The following is a 12503-nucleotide window of genomic DNA, read 5'->3' on the forward strand; positions in this document are numbered from 1 at the left end:
AATTCAGATACATCCCCAGTGGAATGCCCCATAGCATAAGTCAGCCTGCTAAGAGCTGAAGCTGAAAACTAAGCTTTAATAAAATACTTGAGGCTATGGGGCCATATATTCAAACTATCACAATGCTCAGTCATTAAGGGATTTTAACAAAACTAAACAATAATGTTCATTTTGCGGATTTTTAGCTTAAAAAAGAATTTACCTTTTTTTGAAAATATTTTATTTATTTATGGGGGGGGGCAGATAGAGAGAGAATGAGTGTACCAGGGCCTCCAGCCGCTGCAAATGAGCTCCAGATACATGCTCCACCTTGTGCATCTGGCTTTACCTGGGTATTGGGAAATTGAACTTGGGTTATTAGGCTTTACAGTCAAGTGCTTTAACTGCTGAGCCATTTCTCCATCCTCAAGACTACTTTTTAAGAGAAGTTTTAGGTTCACCACAAAATGAAGAAGAAGGTACAAAAATGTGGTTTTCAATTTCTTTTCTATCCCAGGCTCTTCTTGCAGTGGATGGTCCTACCTTTTGCTTCACACAATGAGTTTTTGCCTAATAGGAATGTGCTGCAATCATCAGTACTCACAGCATCCCATACATCCTTAAAATGCTTGAAAATGTAAATAATTTGAGTTCACAGCTCATACCAATCACTTAAGCACATCTTGATTTAATCTCCTTCATGCTCTATTGGTGGATGGCATTAAAAACTTTACATTATATGTATCTTGATGGAAACCTACCAAAAGTAGTCATTAAGAATATCTTGCATAATTAACCTTTTTCTAGAAGACTGTAACTGTGAAAGTGGTAGAAATTTATGCAGAATGCAGAAAGCCCAGAGAATTAATTAGAAACATGTGATCAAGGAGGACATGTCATATGTATTAGTTTTCTTTTGCTGCTGTAACAATTTATAATAAATATAGCAGCTTAAAAATACCCATTTATTAGCATATTGAAGTATAGCACAGAAGTCTTGTTTGTTCCTGCTGGATTCTCTGTTTCAGCTCTTGCAAAATAAAAATCAAGGTGTTGGAGGAATCTGCATCCAAGTTTTATTAATCATGACTTACTTTTCATTTTCTGTGTTTCTGATTCTTTGACATGTAATACTTTGCTGGACCTGGACCAGCCAACTCCTACAGATAAAAACAACTCAGGGAATTTTGTGGAAGAGGGGGTGGAAAGATTGTAAGAGCCACAGTTTGAGACTCATGCCCAGAGACATTCTCTCCCTCCCCCCAAATAACTGACTGCTGCTCCTACAACAAGTAACTCACAACCCCATAGGGAATATCTGCAACCCCACTGAGGAGGGTCACCAGCAGAATAGGGGCAGAGATGAGGGAAAAGAGCATGCCAACACATGATATATCCATAGGAAATATGTTGTTAATAATAATAATCATAAATAAAAATACAGTCATGTTACCTCTGGAAAAAAAAAAAAGAACTGGCTTTGAGTGCCCTAAACTTAATAGATCCAGAGCCAACAACTCTAAATCCTTCACATCTCTCATACTTCTGCCACTATGTACTTGCCCTTATCAGTCTAGGGGTAAGTACCAGGGAATCAGGGACAATTCCTTCTCCCCAGAGCTCAACAAATTAGCCAGTTTTATACCTTTTTATCCCGCTTCACTGAATTTCCCCTAGGGAACCATTATAAGGTATCTTGTCCTAATGACTCAAGTGCTTCCCTATATGGCTTATGTGGTATGCCTCTACTATTCTCTTGTCCTATCCAGCTGTGAGGTTAGAATAAAACATATTTTTAATGGCAGTCATCTCCTGAATGTTAGTGTTGTTGTACATGAATAACACCTGTATTACAAGATACAAGATTATTCAGCATGTTGGCATGTCTCATGCTGGCAATGGCCTGTTTAGTCCTTCACATGCTTTCAATCCCTTCCAGTTCTCCTGCTTTGTTTGTTTGTTGTTTGTTTTTTAAGGTAGGGTCTCACTCTAGCTCTGGCTGCCCTGGAATTCACTCTGTAATCTCAGGGTGGCTTCCAACTCACAGTGATCCTCTTACCTCTGCTTCCTGAGTACTGGGATTAAAGGCGCGCACCACCACACCTGGCTTTTCTTCTCTGGCTTTTAAGGAGAAATATGTTTACTTGAGTTCCATTTGTTAGCACAGAGTAATCTTCTTATGTTTACGTCAGCTGATTGGAAATGCTAGGTAGGTATAAAACATCCTTTTAGCATATTAGGTAGCATAATCACAGGAATTGTACTAGCTGATCACAGCATTCTAGAAGTTAGATAAGAAAAGAAAGAGTGCTGGCTGTGAAATTTCCACTGGGAAGACATCATAAAAAGTTATAGTAGTCTCTTTTCTACCTATTACTGGATATCTCCTTAGAATGTCCATGATTAAGGTGACTTTAGAATAGCATGATTGAGAGAATTATTGTGTAAGAAAAGAACTAGTTAGGTCTGATTTGGCTTCTATTATGCAGAAGGCTGAGTTATTAACCTTGCTTGGCCCTTAGACTGCACCTTCATCTATTTTTCAATTCCTTGCATTTCTCTAAGGGGGAACTCTTAGGTGGTACCATATTCCTTTATGCACATTTCTCCCTATAGAATTCTATAGTACATATTTTTTATATCAGAGTATCTTTGTTTATATTTACTTTGTCAGATGCAGCTCATTAGGGAAAAAGCACTACCCAAATGTGTAATTGTATGTTGCTAGTCTAAAAGGTATAACAGATTTCTCAGTACCCAAACACAGTTAAATGTTCTTATCCTCTATAATTACTACAAGGTCAAATAATGAAAATGTAAAGCAACCCAAAGACAAATACTTCCAAGATCATTCTGTCCCATTTCTTTTGAGATAGTTACAAGTGTGTTCTTTCCTCAAAAGTGTCTGTCTCCCCTGTCTCCAGTCCTGTGTGCCTATGCTCATACCACTTTTCTCCTTCCTTTGCCTTCTATTTTTCTTTTCTTCTGTCTGCTTCTTTTCCCTCTCTTCTCCATTTCTTTTCTATTTCTCTGTGTACATGTCCTAATTCTGCTTTATGGATTTCATTGTTATGTGATTTCATCACTCACTGTTTACTCTTTTTTATTTTATTCTATTTTTTTATTTTCTTGGATTGATTTTTTATTTTCAGAGTGTTTCTTTAACAAGCATTATTTCTTTATATAGGTGTCCTTTAAGCACAGAATTTTCCTTCAAAGTAGACCTATGTGATCAATATTTTGGCAGATAAATCTGTAGTAACTGCTGAAGTCTCTTTCTAGACAGGGTAAGAGAAGTAATGTTAATAATCATAATTGGTAAAGTGAGCTTGAGTTTAGATATAAGGTATTCCTTACCTGATCCAATGTATTCAAGATTTATCTTTAATTTTCAACTTCAGAATAACATGATGAGCACAGATAACCACCAAAGATTCAGCATTTTTCAGCTTTTTGCCAAAACAAGACAGCATGGCAGCCTTATGAGCTGGCTCAAGTTCAGAGGCATGCTTCTCATGTTTTTCATGCCTTTATAAAAAGCTCAGAGCTGCTCTAGCCCTAACATCTCATATGCCAAGAGTTTTGAATTGATCCCTGTAGGGTACTCTGTGCTTAGTACACTGTGTGCTTAATGAGTCTCTGTTTGGGCATAAAGCTTGACTCTGAGCTGCTTCAGATCTGAACTGTCATTATTTCCCCATGTAAGTGAGATTTACTGAAGCCTTGCCATGCGTGGGATATGCCACTCTGCTGCTGTGCTAGCTCATGGAAGATTGCTGAGGCTTTTATTTGGATGTGGTAGTTTCAACAAAATCATTCTTGACTTTTGCAAAATCACTTCATGTTTAAAACGTCAGGCCTGGCCTTTAAAAATCATTAGAATTTTTGTTTTTGGTGTTGTTTTTGTTTTGTTGTGTTTTATTTTGTTTTCAAGGTAGGGTTTTACTGCAGCTCAGGCTGACCTGGAATTCACTATGTAGTCTCAGGGTGTCCTCAAACTCATGGCGATCCTCCTACCTCTGCCTCCCATGTGCTGGGATTAAAGGCATGTGCTACCATACCAGGCTTCATTAGGATATTTTGCAAGGCTTCTAAGAGAAATATTTTCAAACTGGGCAAATGAATCAAAAAAGGGTTTAAGCAATGATATACATGATGTAAAGGGTAGAGTTTTGCATGTCAGAATCATTCCATTACTTTGCTTTGGCTACAAATATAAACAACAACAACAATCAATGGCACGTCAGTTTGTATTTAGTTGAATGACTCAGGTGACTTCTCTATGTCTACTAGTTACTCAAAGTATCGTTAATGGTTTTCCGGCATACTCATGACTATCAGGTGGGGCCAGTGACATGACACACCCAAAGTTATTTTTAGGGGTTGTTCATTTTCTGTAGTAGTTATGTGTTAGCACAGTATTGTAGGTTAAAGCCCACCACCACTGACTGGTATGTGGCTTATATTCATATTTTCCCTAATTCATTAAAACTTATAATACATTGAGGCACTGAACATTATACATAGTATATATCTTTCACAGCATGAAATATGTAAAAATGAATTATAAAGATTAAAGAAAATCTTAGGTTAAAATAAAATAGAATTCCTTGAATGAAGGTTGTTAAGGGATTTAGCATTGATTGAGAACTTTCTATGTACTTATGCTGTCCATACATTATCTTATTTGATTCTGATACCTACAACTTGAGGGAGGGCTCCAAGGCTTACCTTCTTTTAAGCACAGTGACTAGAATAATTTAAAAGATTTTTCTCCTGAAAGTCTTTACATTCTTGTTCATAGTAGTCGAGGATTATTTAATTGAAGCCTGGTGATGAAAATCAGGAACAGAGAACTCTCCTAAGTGTGAGTCCTGGATCCAGTTTCCAAATGTGGAAGTTGATAGACATGTTGACTTTTTCAGGACTTTGTCAGTTACAAAGCAGCATCTCTAGGCAAGGTGCTATGCTGAACAAGAAAATGTTAGTTTTTTGGGGGAGTAAATAGAGTGCAATTCAGGATTTTCTCTCTACTACTTGCTCTACTAGATCCATTGATCTTGGTGAAAATGGTCACTCTTAGAATTTCCAAGTTTGTGAATTAGCAAGACATGGATACTCAGTATAACTCAGATGTGTTTAGGGCATCAGTGAATTATTAGAATAAGTAAAGATATAAATGGCTCTTATCTTGTGGCCAAAAGCAAAAATTCCTAACTTTTACATTCTACCAGAGTCATAGGTCATGCTGCTATGCAGACCCTCATGAAAGGCCTCATTTTGGGACATACAAGGCATGCTTCTTTGTTATGGGTAACACAGCCAAGGTTGAGGTTATGTGATATACTCACAGAGGGGGGGTCTCACAGAAGTAGAACCCCTTCAAAATACTGTCCATCCAGTTGCAAAAATTGGGATTCTCAGTCATGTGAAGCTGAGGCTGTCTGAAGCACATGCTGCCTGCTACAGCAAGCACCTACATTGCATGTGCTAACTTCAATTAGCTGGTCTAGAACATCTGGTTATACCTCTGGTTTCAGAACCAGGGAGTCTGTAGCTTTTCCCGAAGTAAGCAGTGAATAAAGTAGAGTTTTGCAACAAAATTTCCTTCATCAATTTCTGATTCTTTTTTCCCTCTCTTAAACCAAACTGATAAAAATAAAAAATTATACTTATTTATGGGCTACGTGATGTTTTGATATATACATAGCATAACATTTAAATAAGTGAAAAAACATTTATTCTCTCAAAATTGGTCATTTTTTCATGGAGAAAAAATTCAAACTCCTTTCCTCCAGGTATTTGAAATATATACTACATTATTATTACAGTCCTCCACCTGGGTAACAGCATACCAGAACTTCTCCCTCCAATTTGACTGTAACTTTATATCTATTGATCAATCCCCCCACTCCCTAACCTCTGCCACCTCTCCACTCTCTTAAACCTCCAAACTATCATACCTTTCTACTCTCAACTTTAAGAAAATTTTTTTTGAAATTTCAGATATGAATAAAATCATAAAATGGCTCTCCCTCCCTCCCTTCTTCCCACCCAGGCTAACCTTTAACTAATAGTCCTTGTGTCTTAGACTCATAAAGGCTGGAATTACATTTTTGTGCCACAATTCCTGGTTTACTGACTTAATTCATTTAATATAATAACTTCTAATCCATTCATGTTGTTGTGAAAGATAGGATTTTTGTTATTTTTATGGTTTAATACTGTAGCAGTTACCTTGTCATTCCTGGGACAAAACACCTGACCAGAAGCAGCCTATGGAAGGAAAGGGTTAATTTCAGTTTATAGTTTTTTATTTTTTAAATTTATGAGAGATAAACAGAGAGAAAGAGACTGCGTGTGAGAAAGAATTAGCATTTAAGGACTTCCAGCCACTGAAATTGAACTCCAGATGCATGTGCCACCTTGTGCGCATGTGTGACATTTGCATTACCTTATGCAGCTGGCTTATGTGGGAAATAGAGAGTCAAAAATGGGTCCTTAAGCTTCACAGGCCAGCACCTTAACCACTAAGCCATCTTTCTAGCCCATGAGCTTACAGTTTTGAGAGACAGTTTCATCATGGCTGATAAAGCATGGCAGAGTGGACAGGTGGCATCACATCTTCATATCAGCAGCAGAGAGGAAGTAGAGAGTAAGCTTGCTAACACTAGTAAGCAGACTGCATTATAAAATTCCAAGGCCCATCCCCAGTGACACACCTCTTCCAGCAAGACTCCATCTCCCAAGGCTCTGACAGGGTCTCTGTTGAGCTGAGGCTTGCCAGATGACTCATGGAGATTTGCCTCTCTCTACTGCCCCAGTGCTGGACATTGCCATGCCCTGCGTATTTACATGGATCCTTGGGTCAGTATGGTTCCTCCTGCTTGTAAGGCAAGCATGTTTTGGCCTGCCACCTCCATGGGCACTACTTTGAATTTTTGTCATCTTGTCTGATAGGCCTTCTCTGTTGAGGTCTATTTGACATTGTAAATGTTGCATATATGTGGATTTCCACTAACATCTCTAACTTGAATAGATTCCCTGTCTTTAGGTTTTATCTTAGCCTTTTACTCTACTCTGTAGATTCTTAGATTTGTTCTATTGACTGCATTCTATAATCTTGGATGTTGTTGTGGTCATGTTAATTTGTTTATTGATTTTTCTTTTTTCTTGATTTTGGTTTTTCAAGGTAAGGTCTCACTCTAGCCCAGAGTGACCTGGAATTCACTATGTAGTCTCAGGCTGGCCTTGAACTTACAGCAATCCTCCTACCTCCTGAGTGCTAGGATTAAAGGTGTGTGCCACCATGCCTGGCTCATCTTTGGAATTATTTCTTCTGCTTGGTTGACTCTATGGGTGATGCTTTCCACTGTGTTTTCTATTTTGAGTCATTAAATTTTTCATTCTTAACATTTATATGTTTTTCTTTTAAAATTTCAATTTTGTCATTGGATTTTCTTCCATGTTGCTGACTTTTACATGTACATCATTGATTTTCTCATCCAAGTTACTGAACCTTTCCTCTATGTTACCAACTTTCCTGCATTGCATTCACCTGCCTGTTTGTGCCCTCTTTGAGGCCAGTGATCACTTTTACTAGTGAACACTTCGAAGTCTTCATATGGCATTGGCAGTACCCTTAAATTCAGTACTTGCGTAAAAATCTCGTGGCATCATGTGGTCAAGGTTTTTCATATTCCCTCTTTGTGACTTGTACATTTGCTGTTCTGGCTACTTCTGGTATTATATGGGGATCCCCTCATTGAGAAGCACACTCTTCAGGGCTCAATCTTCAGGGCCACTCATGTAGAGAAAACAAATGGTTGTAACATCAATAACATAAAATTGTAGAGATTTAGAAATACAGCTTATATCTATTAAAGCCCACTAACACATCACCAATGATAATAAAAAGGAAAATTAAAAAGTCAATTCAGAATGTGTGATGAAGTAAAAGAAGAATGCCATGGACAAGAGAAAAGAACAAGAGACTAGGTAAATTAAAAGATAGGAAAAAAAAAAAAAAAGAAATGATTAACCAACAATGAGAAATTTTAAAAGAAAAATCAGATAGATATAAATAGGGGAATAAAAATAAAAGCATGAGTTTTTCTCTTTATGTAATAACATGAGGTCAAGACACTAATAAAAGTACAGTAGAGAGCAAAAAATGGGAACAGGGAACTTGGGACAGAAAAAGAAAAAAGTAAAAAAGGAAAAAGAAAGAGATTACCTAATATTGAAATATCTATAAATAAAGTTGGATAAATATGTGAAGAGGAATGAAAATAGTCAATAAGGAGAATAAGGGGAACTCAAGGAACAAAAGCAAGTGATGAAATGTTGGATCAGCTATTTTCTGGGTCCTCAAAATTTGGAGACTTAAGAGTTCCTGCCAGTGTCCGCTTACAACTCAGCAGGGGGACAAATGACCTCTGGCCTGCTGTTACCGCACAGGAAGTTAGAGTGCCCGCCCATGCACACTTAGAATCAATCATCTCAAAGGTCGGGGTATGCTATTGGCCCTTACACCTCACCCCATCCTAAAATCCCCACCTTCATTCTCAACATTACATAAACAACTGCCTATAACAATAAAGTGAATTCCGGCTTTGAGGAGACTCCCAGCTCCATGGTTTTGTTCCTGGCCATGGACACCCACCCTCCTCCACAACCCCTTGGGAGGAACCAGCGGGCCTGATCCTCCCTGAGCACTACCTGCCGGGGAAGCTTGGCATTTGGCGCCCAAAGTGGGGCTACAAGAACCCGGCAGACTGGTGCTCCATGTGAGGCATTCTTTTTTTTTTTTAAATTTAATTTATTAGTTTTCTTTTCAGTAAATACAGGTAGTTTTGTACCATCGTTTAGGTTCACCTGTGATCTACCCCCTCCCATTGGACCCTCCTTGTTGATGAAAATGGGTCATGCATTGTGGAGTTAGCCCCCAGTTATTGGTATGATAATTGTCTCTGCAAATCATGACCCAACATGTGACTCTGACATTCTTTCCACCCCCTCTTCCACAAAATTTCCCTGAGCCATGTTGGGTTCATTTTTGGTCTGCTTCAGTGCTGAGGTGTTGGGGGCCTCTGAGGCTCTGGCTCTCTGATTTGGTAGGAGTTGATTTTTCTCTGCGTTGGTCTCCTTCCCCTTTGTGCTGGTATCCGGTTCACAGGAAAACATCACCCTTGCTTGTTTCACCAGTTGTCCTTAGTTTCAGTTGGACCCTTTTTGAGATATGTTGGGGCAGCTCTCATCTTAGGATCTGTATCTATCTGGAAAAGAGAAGCAGATTCTCCAACGGAGAGTAAGTTAGCACCCGGAGAATTGAGATAACACTTACTTTTTTGATAGACAGTATGATAGGTGTAGGCCCTCTTATACCCCGTGATTGATGGTAGCTTGATATTGTAGAGTGGGCTTGTGTTTGGGTATGGTTCTGACTTGTTTCCCAGCTCCAGCTATGGGTCTAGTACCACTGAGTGGATCAGTTAGCCCAATCAAGAGCAATTGGTTCCTCACCATGGCTGTGTACCACTATTGCACTTGTGTGGGCATCACATCCGGTTATTTGTTGTTAATTAGGTTACCCAATGTGTTGCTTGGACAGATCTTGGTCATTTCCCCCAGTCGCCTATGTAGCACCTTCTGGCACTAGACATGCTGACTGTCTGGGGACTGACTCTCTCCTGGCTTCCAGCCATGTCATTCCATTTTACGCATCAGCTGCATATGGAGTCTTCAGCAATAGGGTCTTACCACTGGCCTTTGGTGGGTCATCAAGTACTCTGACAGAAGTCAGTCATGGTTTTGGGAAACCTTGTAGGTTTCTGTGATCAAAAGCTCATTGTGGATGGTAGGCCCAAGCTGGAAGTGGGGGTTACAGGTCAGTGTCCACTAAGAAATTGAGGGGAAACATAACTACTATACAAGAGTTAGAGAGGAGAGAGATAGAGGGGAGAGGGGGAGAGGGAGGGAGGGAAGATGTAGGAGATTTAGGTTAGTCTTGATCCTACCTTCTCCAGTGTCTTATGGTTCAGGTGTTTCCTGTAAGGGTCTAGTGAAGGTTCAGCCATTTGGTCTGTCTTTTAGGAAGTAGAATTTTATGGTACCATTGCCATTTGGGTCCGGATTACTGTTTTCCACCCTTTGATTCCCTCCCCGCCCTCCCATCCATCTTATTGTCTAGTCCATGAGGTGCTTGCTGGGTATGTAAGTATCTTGGGTAGATTCAGGTTAGGTGTTGTAGATGAGTGAGACTATGTGTCAATCTTTTTTTTTTCTATGATTGGGTAAGTTCGCTGAGAATGATCTGTTCCAGGTTCAACCATTTTTCCTCAAATATCTTTATGTCGTTTTTTCTTACTGCTGTATAGAATTCCATTGTGTAGATATACCACATCTTTGTTATCCATTCTTCTAATGATGGACATCTGGGTTGATTCCAGCTTTTAGCTATTACGAATTGAGCGGCTACAAACATGGTTGAGCAAATCGCTCTGGCTTTTGGTTTGAAGGTTTTAGGGTAGATGCCCAAAATGGTATAACTGGGTCTGTTGGTATTTCTATAGTCAGCTTTTTCAGGAGTCTCCATATTGCTTTCCAAAGTGGTTGTACCATCCTGCATTCCCACCAACAGTGAATGAGTGTCCCTGCTTCTCCACATCCTCGCCAGCATTTATTTTCATTTGACCTTTTGATGTTGGCCGTCCTTATTGGGGTAAGGTGGAATCTCATAGTTGTTTTAATTTGCATTTCTCTGATGATTAGGGATGATGAACATTTTCTTAGGTGTGTGTTTGCCATTTGTATCTCTTCCTCTGTGAATTGCCTGTTTAACTCTGTGCCCCATTTTGTGAGTGGGGTATTTGTCTTCTTATTGTTTAGACTTTTGAGTTCTTTGTAAATTCTAGAGATAAGGCCTCTATCAGTTGGATAACCTGCAAATATTTTCTCCCATTCTGTGGGTATTCTATTGGCTTTGCTTATTATATGCTTGTCTGTTAAGAAACTCTTCAGCTTCATATGATCCCAATGGTTGATTGACTGTTTAAGAACTTGAGCCACTGGGATTTTGTTCAGGAAGTCTTTTTCCATTCCTATATCATGGAAAGTACTTCCTAAATTTTCTTCCAGTAGTTTTCGAGTTTCTGATCTTATGTTGAGGTCTTTGATCCATTTGGATTTGAGTGTAGTGCATGGTGAAATATGTGGATCAAATTTTAGTTTCCTGCATGTGGTTATCCAGTTTGTCCAGTACCATTTGTTGAAGATGCTATCTTTTTTCCAGTCTATATTGTTTGGGCCTTTGTCGAATATCAAGTAGCTATAGTTGCTTGGCCCAAAATCCGGGTCCTCAAGTCTATTCCATTGGTTTATACTCCTGTTTTTATGCCAGTACCATGCTGTTTTTATTACTATGGCTTTGTAGTATAGCTTTATATCAGGTATGGTGATGCCACCAGAGGTATTTCTTTTGCTGAGAAAAATATGGAACGCTTCACGAATTTGCGTGTCATCCTTGTGCAGGGGCCATGCTAATCTTCTCTGTATCATTCCAATTTTAGTATATGTGCTGCCGAAGCGAGCACATGTGAGGCATTCTTGTTGAGGAGGTCAATCAATGTGCATGTGTGGGTGAATGTACCCACATAAGTTATGAGGCAGTCTTCATATTTAATGTGCTAAACTTTGCTTCTATGACCTGTACTTGCTTGTCAACATCTCTTCATTCTCTTTCTTTTTCCTTTCACTTTTGGTTCGCCGGCAAGCTGCATCTGCAGCTTTTGTACAGCATGTTTAGCTATCATTTGGATCCTTGTGGTTGTGTTGTACTTGTGTGTCTGTGGGTTGCTATAGCCCTAATTTTATGGACACTTCTCTCTTGACTTTATAATATGGGACAGTTTACCTCTAAATCCAATACTGCCTTAGAATCTCCCAGGGCATGCTAGAGAGTAGAAGGCCCAATTTAATTGATAATCAGGCTTGACAGACCTGGGATTGCCTTCTTAAACTGGTGCCATGGCTGCCAGAAGGAAACCTCTTTGATTGGGACACTTGGGATAGGGTAGATGCCCTTGTTTGTAGGGCACATGTGGAGAAGGATCAAATATCCCTCTTAGGGGTCCTCCCTATGATCTTGGCCCTCAAGGGCTGCTTCTCTCCAAGGCCAACCAAACATAAACAAAAGACAGAGGAAAAAGATAGTACACAGCCTGATCCAGCTATTTCTCCTGGAGATACAGCTTTAAAAACCCCAGAAAAGGGTACATCTTAACAACTCTCACTCGATCCCTGGACTTCTGGGGGACATCTTCTACTTCCTCTATTGACTAACCCTTTCTGGACCCCCTCAGCCCCTCCTTCATATTTGGCTGCCAAGCCACCAGAAAATAAAGCTTTTTCATTTCCCATCAATCTAAATCCTGGGGGCAATCACCCTGCTGACTGGTATCCATGGGAAGCTCAGGACTTTAAGGAGCTTAAAAAGCTGGTCTTGGAGGATGGACCTAACTCTC

At 39.5% G+C, this 12503-nt stretch overlaps 1 non-coding gene across 1 annotated transcript; it reads right to left on the reverse strand.

Annotated features, from left to right (window-relative positions):
- Positions 1-11466: 11466 nt before the first annotated feature.
- LOC123460342 lies at positions 11467-11573 on the reverse strand. The gene has a single exon (XR_006636907.1). It is a non-coding gene; the product is annotated as a U6 spliceosomal RNA (small nuclear RNA).
- Positions 11574-12503: the final 930 nt, after the last annotated feature.

Source organism: Jaculus jaculus, chromosome 4, assembly GCF_020740685.1.
Source record: "Jaculus jaculus isolate mJacJac1 chromosome 4, mJacJac1.mat.Y.cur, whole genome shotgun sequence".
In the NCBI taxonomy this organism is placed as follows: domain Eukaryota; kingdom Metazoa; phylum Chordata; class Mammalia; order Rodentia; family Dipodidae; genus Jaculus; species Jaculus jaculus.